The sequence below is a fragment of the Chenopodium album genome, chromosome 25 (assembly GCF_948465745.1).
Source record: "Chenopodium album chromosome 25, dcCheAlbu1.1, whole genome shotgun sequence".
Taxonomy (NCBI): domain Eukaryota; kingdom Viridiplantae; phylum Streptophyta; class Magnoliopsida; order Caryophyllales; family Amaranthaceae; genus Chenopodium; species Chenopodium album.
In genome coordinates, this window is record NC_137858.1 from 29,565,415 (window position 1) to 29,573,220 (window position 7,806).

Genomic DNA, 7,806 nt, shown 5'->3' on the forward strand with positions numbered 1-7,806 from the left:
CCTATGATCTTGCTATTATTATTAAGCTTTGTGATTGAGATTGTTATGATTATTTGTGTCAATATTATTGTCATGTTGCTTGATGTATAGTATTATTGTTATTGCTTGATCACGCCTTTTATGTAGGTTTAAAGCGAATTTGAACTTGAAATCACACCTAATAAGATAATTAATAATTTGGTTTAGGATAATATGATTTTAATTCATGTGATCACCAATAATAGATTTATTTGTGCATTAAAGATCAACCAAAATAGATTAAACAGGTTTAGGGTTAATCTAATGATTGTATGTTAGTCAAAAAGCGCACATGAATATGAGAAGAATAAACTAGAGGCCTATTTTATAGGGCAGGTTCTTTCTCTTTTAGATTGGATTCGTTCCTTCATCCTCGAATATCCAGTAATGGTTCCAGACCACTATGGAGTTAGCGATCTCATGGATAGTGAAGGGGTGTAACTAACTTTCAACCTGTAAACGGTTTACAAGTTCTTAAAACTTGTTGGCGACTCTTTTGCTCTAGCTTCTTTTTCTTTGGACGCCACCATGCTTATGATCACAGTGGGGTTCAAGTTTGGGATGCTTGAAAATATTCCCTACAGGTTTTGGCGACTCTACTGGGAGGATTTCTATTTTAATTCCTAAAATTTATTTTGGCAATGATTTAGAATGAGCGGATGAGATTCGAAAAGTTCTAAGTATTCATGTGCGTAATTTTGGTTAACATTGTGCCATGTGCGTAATTTTGATTATCATGGCAATGACGAGTACATTCGAGTTTGTGAATTCACTAAACCGTGGAAGCAAGTTTAACTTGCGGGGTCCCATATATACACGCCAACCCTTCCAAAGGTAAGGATTCCGCGCGATGCATTTAAACTCATAAATATGGACCCTCTTTGACTAACCCTTATCCTTGAAAATTAGAGAACTAGAGCCATGGTTAGGTTGTAAACTCATTGCATCATATTGTGCTTACTTAACTACTTGAGCATTCTTTGTTAGTTCATAACCTATGTGTGCTTACACTAATCGTTTGTTTGACTTGTGAATAAGTCTAAATAAACTAATTAATGACTAAAGGACTTTGCTTAATTAATTAATTAATATGAGTAATTAAAGTCTAAATAAATTGATCAAACTGACTAAGTACGACTATAGGCTTGCCCCTTTAGAGGAAAACACTGGAAACAGACCCAGACTGATGTTCCAGCAATGGCACAAAAGTTTGGCATGTGGCCCGGCACACCAGTGTCCAGCGTTATGGAACAGCAATGTCGCATCGCGCTGGTCTTGGCGTTTTGCAACAGTCTTTTTGCTTCGGCGACAGTTTAGTTTTCTGCTCGAGTCTCACGCCGATTCTAGTTAATCAGTTTATTAATGGAAGAAGCTTTATTTAGTCCGTAATTGGGTCTAAGCATATAGTCCCATGGTCTTACACAAGAGTCAAAGCATGTCACCTACACTCACTTGTCTTAGCACACACTTTGTGTATATGTCACCATGACCATATCTTAGGCTCATGCATGAATCGTTTTTCTATCATTTGAGTTGGGGTCTATTCTATTCCTAAATCTTCCATATCTCTCAATCTACATCATCTTCTCATTCACTACATGCTTTCTCCATGCATATCACACTCTTCATTCTTCCATGACCTCTTCCCATCTATTGCATGTTGAATAGAGTTTGAGTCAAATAATTAACAACAAGTATCCCTAACTTCCCTTTCCACAGCACTTGGTCAAGGAGAAAAGGGCGACTGATCAAGGACAACACCTTTGTTCAAGTCTTACTTTTTGATAAACCGATTCGTGAAAAGAGAAAAGCTAAGAAGAAAATGGAAACTCAAGAAGAAGTCAATGAACTAAAGCAAAACTTGGCCAATGTAACTGAAATGATGAAAACTCTCGCTCTTCAAGTCAATGATCCTAGTAAACAACGACAGCTTAAGCGCATAGAAGAGAGCCTTAGCAACATTTCCAACGATTATAAGTATCAAGGAATTAGTTCACAAGGGGTCTTAGTTGATAAGGAACTTCTTCCGCAGAAATTCAATGCCAATGACATCCCTAAGTTCAAGCCAACGGATAATTCTTACTTCCATTTGAGAGCTTTCGAAACTATAATAAACATTAAGAGAATCAATAGGAAAGCTTTCCACTTGTTATCACTATCTCTAGAAACTGTTTGTCAACAATGGTTTTATTCCCTTGAGAAAAATAAGACCTCTTCTTGGGATTCTACAACAAATGCTTTCATAGATAGGTATAAGTGCAATATTAAAGATGAAACAGACCATAGACAACTTTAGATGCTAAAACAAAAAGAAAACGAAGGGTTCACTTCTTTCTTCAACAAATGGAGGGAAACTTCTACTAATATGGTTAAGGTTCATACTGAAAAGGAGTCTGTAAGGATGTTCATCAAGAACCTTCAAGAAAAATATGCAAGGCACTTAAAATACCAACACAACTTGAATACTTTCAAGGCTGTCTATAACATATGCATTGACATTGAAGATGATCTTTTGAAAGTTGATAATGCGAAAGGAAAGAAGAACGACCATCCTTTTTCTTCCTCTCCCATTAATGAAGTATTGCCACAAACACCTTTAAACAACGAATCCAAAGGTCGAAAAGAGTGTTCACTCCACTTGGTATGAGTTACGAAACAACTTTCGAATAGCTACACAACAAATGACTAGTCATGCCCATAGGACCCATCAAAGACCTAGCTTTAGAAGCCAGGCCACCTAAGTGGGATCCTAATAAACACTGCAAGTTCCATCAGGGAAAAGGTCACGACACTGAGGAGTGTTGGAAATTCTAAGAAGCTATTCAAGACCTGATTGGTAACAATAAAACTCTCGAGGTTCTAGCCATCACAGAAGATCAAACATTCTTTGATCCTTCGCTCCTTATCACACATGTGGGTGAGCCCATGGTCGAGGTAGACTATATAACCTCTATTAATGAAGTGACTATGATTGAGGAAGATGGAAAAATTTACTTAGATGATACCAAAGAAAATTTGTCAAGTTTAAGAGACGACGTTCGAAAACTACAAAATGTCATTGCCATGCTCTTGAATGTGGTAGAAGGACTAGCAAATCAGATAATGGTCATCGAACAAAATACTCATTGTCAGGACGGAAAAAACGAAAAGGAAGATCATTACTTTTCCCACCAAGGATTTAATGAAGAACTCAATGCTCCTAAGCCCCGGGTGAAACGGACCATTGAAGAATACACACCAATATGAATGACTTATAATGAAGCTTTTGACTATTTTCACGGTCGAAACCTTATTCATCCCATCGATCCGAGTCAAAACCATCACTTCAGAAACGGTCTCCCAATTGGGATCCAAAATCCTATTGCAAATATCATAGAGGCCATGATCACACCACTGAAGAGTGCTTCCCCCTCAAAGACCGAATTTAAGATCTTGTTTATTCAAACTACCTTCATGTTCCTCCGAGCAACAAGAAGTTCAAAATCTATAATAATGGTGGCAAGAGCAGGAAGAACGACAACCCTTCTCCTGTTTCTTCCTATCAGAATGAAAGTTGCATCGATAAAAAGATTTCAAAGACCAAAGAACAAGAAAGGAAGTTCACCCTGATTGGGATGAGCTACAATATTGCCTTTGACCGACTCCTTGCTAAGGGACTTAACACTCTAATTGGGCCTATGCAAGATCCTCCTCTTGAAAGGAGAACACCCGAATGGAATCCAAACTCTAATTGCAAGTACCATCAAATCAACGATCATACCACAAATCAATGTTATAAGTTTCAAAATCTCATTCAAGACCTCATCGAGGAAAACAAGCTTCCATTTCCTCCAACTGGCAAGAAGACCGAGTGATGATAAAGCACATCAAGACACAAGGTGGGCTTCAACGACAAGATTTTGTGGCCTCCTTTTTCTATTTTCTTTGATTCCACTTTCCCCAATAAGTCTAGCATAGATGATAGGCCATCGTCGAGCCTACCAAAGATAAAGTCCTATCTTGGTCTCACTAGCTAATAAAAAGGGTAAGAAAAGGTCGAACCCAAGAGAGGCGTTGAATCAACCACCGAAATACTACCGCATAAATAAGCTAAATGAAGTCGAAATTGGTTTGGTTTAATGTAACAAGTACTAGTTCAAGTCAACTAAGCTAGGGGGAGATTAACAATATTTAGAGGATTCCAGGGCTTGGGTTATACCACTCAACTTCATCGCAAATCACAATTAACAAGCACAAACAAGGTAAAATATGGGATAAAATAGGGGAAATCACCTACAACACCCAACTACTCTCTCAAGCTAGAGGGATTACTTGAATCATGAATACAACCTACTCTCGTGGTTATAAAGCATAAAGCAAGTGTTAGAGCATAATCACGATGACATAAACATTCCCTTGAATAGAAATTCCTATTCTCATGGCATTTCAAGTCAATCAAGCATAAGGGAGTTAACTCAAGTTCATCTCTCGATCCTTCGTTGAGAAAGCTTGGATAATAGTTCTAGCAATGGCCATATACAAGAACTAAGCAATTAAACCACTTAAGCTCGACTAATTAACACCCAACAATTACCAAATTAGCACATGCATCAAGTAATTAGTGGCTACATTGAGGGTTTTACCCAAACCCTAGAAAATTAGACTACTCACAATCCATGGAGATGAAAGAAATTAAGAACTTCAAGTAATTCATGAACAAGATTCAACTAAGAATTAAGTTAATTATCAATTTAAGCATACAAGAATTAAACAAGAAAATTAACAATTAAAGCAATTAAAATGGAAAAGAAAAGTGAGAAAAATATTACTAGAAGCTTGAACTTGAATAACAATGGTGGAACTTGTCTTCTACAATGATTGCGAATGAAATTTCCAAGCTAATAATTATAATCTCACTAATGATTTGAGAATATTTGTGTTTTTACCACTACAAACTAAGAGAAAAGCTCTAAAAACTTGGATGTCGTACAATTGAGCAAAGGGGGGTATTTATATGGCCCTCAAATAAAAAGGACGGAGAAAACAAGAGTCGGGCACGGCTATAGGTGCGCACGGACGTGCCAGGGGTGGCACGGACGTGCAGCCTAAGTGGCACGGGCGTGCCACCCAAAGCACGGTCGTGCAGAGGCAGAGGTGGAGAATCAGTTTGCTACTGATTTGCCCAGGAAATTCTACACGGACGTGCCAAATATGGCAAGGACGTGGAGCCTTGAATAGTAGAATCAGTTTTAAAACTGATTTGGGCTAATTGAGTTGCACTGCTTGCTGACTTGCACGGACGTGCTGAAGCCTTGCACGCCCGTGCCAAATCAAGCAGTAGCTCAGTTTTGCTGGGACACCCCTGCACTGTTGTGCAGGACATGGCACGGCCGTGTAGGGTCTTCTAGGCCATTCTCTTCACATTTTCTTCGGTTTTGCTCCTTTTTCACGGCTTCTAACCTCGATTTATCATCCATATGCTTCAAATGATCGTCTTTGGACCAAAAAACTCAACAAAAACACTAACAACCCGTGAAGCAAGGGATACACAAAAATTGAACGAAAATAGGATAGAAGTGAACCAAAATGCTAATATATCGAGTAAACAAGGTTCAAAATCACCCTAAAATCATATCAAATAATAAGTTATCAATAGACACCTTTCATTTTATTTTGTAGGATTTTTCTTTTTTTCTTTTAATAAAATGAGCATTTCTTTCCTCTTATATGATCCTTGCATTACATTGCATTAAAAAAAAATTGTTGAACTAAGCACAACGTATACTTATGATTAGAGGCACCTCTTGTAGCCATATCATATCATCTTCACCCTTCAAATATACAATCCTTTTTTGATAAACCACTTTGAGCTTCGTGTAACGATAGACCTTGCTTTCTTCAACCCACATCCACCTAACCTTGGGATGGGATGGTGTGCAACTAACGCAATTTTCAAAGAACAAAAGCTTGAGTGATTCTTACAAAAAAGTTTAACAGATTAAAATAAACAAAAAACAATAAAAGTGTAAAAGAGGGAAAGTGTTTCAATGTCCTTGATATGAACACATCCCATATTGTGTTTCTTATCGAGTGCTCGGTACTGTGCATGAGAAACATGAATGCCAAGTGACTAATAGACTGCATGATCGAGATCGTCCACACTTGCTGTAAAAGACTCAAATATGAAAAATACAAAGAAAAAAAGAGAGTAAAAAATAAACAAAAGAGAGTTCAAAAGTGAGAAAAATTTAAGCATAAAAATACAATGATTTAAAAGCAAGGTTGCACACCTTGGGGGCTTATCTAGGGTCTTGAGCCTGTTTGGGACAAATCTTAGAAAAGGGTTTCTAGGAATTTGTTAAAGGTTTTATGGGGTTTTAATAATCTAATTTGCCAAAAGAAATAAACACAACCTCCAAATGAATTAGTTAAAAGCAACAAAACAATAGAACTATAATAATAATCATAAATCAAAGAACAAGGCTCAAGATGAGAGAGGTAATTCTGAGTAAGGACGAACTGGTGTCAGTAAGGACGAACTGATGTCAGTAAGGACGACATAAATTAGAGATTTTAGTGTAACAGTGTAGTAAATTATATTGGACAATGTATGAATGTGTGAATGAATTCTATTACAATGAACATCATATTTATAATGATTTATAAGTCTAATAAAGGTAAATATATTGAAGGATCCTCGCTACTATGGTAATGTTGATAATATTAATTGACATCTTCACATCTTAGGAAATGTTGAATTGGTGATTGATATCTCCTTGATTCGTTCCTTCAATCATGGGACTTGATTGTGCTTGTTGCCTAAGAATTCATTATGTGTTTTCAAATGGTCTATGCTCTGAAGGGAAGTTCCTTTCTCATAAAGGCTCAGTAAGGCGGTCGAGTTACTCAAAAAGGTGCATTGAGTCCGTACTTAGTAGGGACCACTGCGCGGATAATATTTCGTCAAACAATTGATCCATTTCCTGTTTTAGCTTTATTTGATTGATTCCATAGTCTTCATAAGATCTTTAATTGATAAATGACTCCTTAATTGACTCAATCAAGTCCTTGATTGATGAGCTATAATTTATTGAATATTCTTTGATATATTTGACCTTGCGTCTTTCCATTTTCAGCTTGTTTCCTTATTATGTCTGAGTGAAGTCAATTATTGTATTTTTTGATTGATCTTTTCCTATTTTGTAATTTTCTAAGAATCTTCTCCCAACAATAGCCCCTAGTTTTTCTCTCTAGAGATCTATCTAGAGAGGAAAATTGTAGAATTGTCGATTGTTGCCGTACTCAACACGTAGCTTGTAAAATTGATGGTAGTGGCAAATGTAGATGAATTTTCTAGAACTTGTGTGGTAACTTGTAAACTTTTATAGCCCCAAATTTTTTCATTGTGTGTTTTACGAACATCATGTCTTACGCTATGTCGCTCTTAGTTTTGTAGATGTATGTATACTATGTTGTGTAGAGATATTGCGAATGTACCGTTTATGAATAATGTATGTGTATCCTTTGTATTTCGTATACGTATTGTATCATTGTATGTATCTCATATGTATGTATTTCAGTTGTATTACAGTGTGTATTTCAGTTGTATTGCAGTTTGTATTTCAGTTGTATCTTTCAATACTGACCGGCCTGATTTGCTGAGATGTCCGTACTCAGTTTTATTGTTTGAAACCTGCTTAACATGTTGGAAATCAAAAAGGAATATGACATGTGAATATTATTAGTGTCTGCACCCACAAAAAAGAAAACGATAAAAGGTTGCAAATCAACAAAGCGTAATAATTTCAA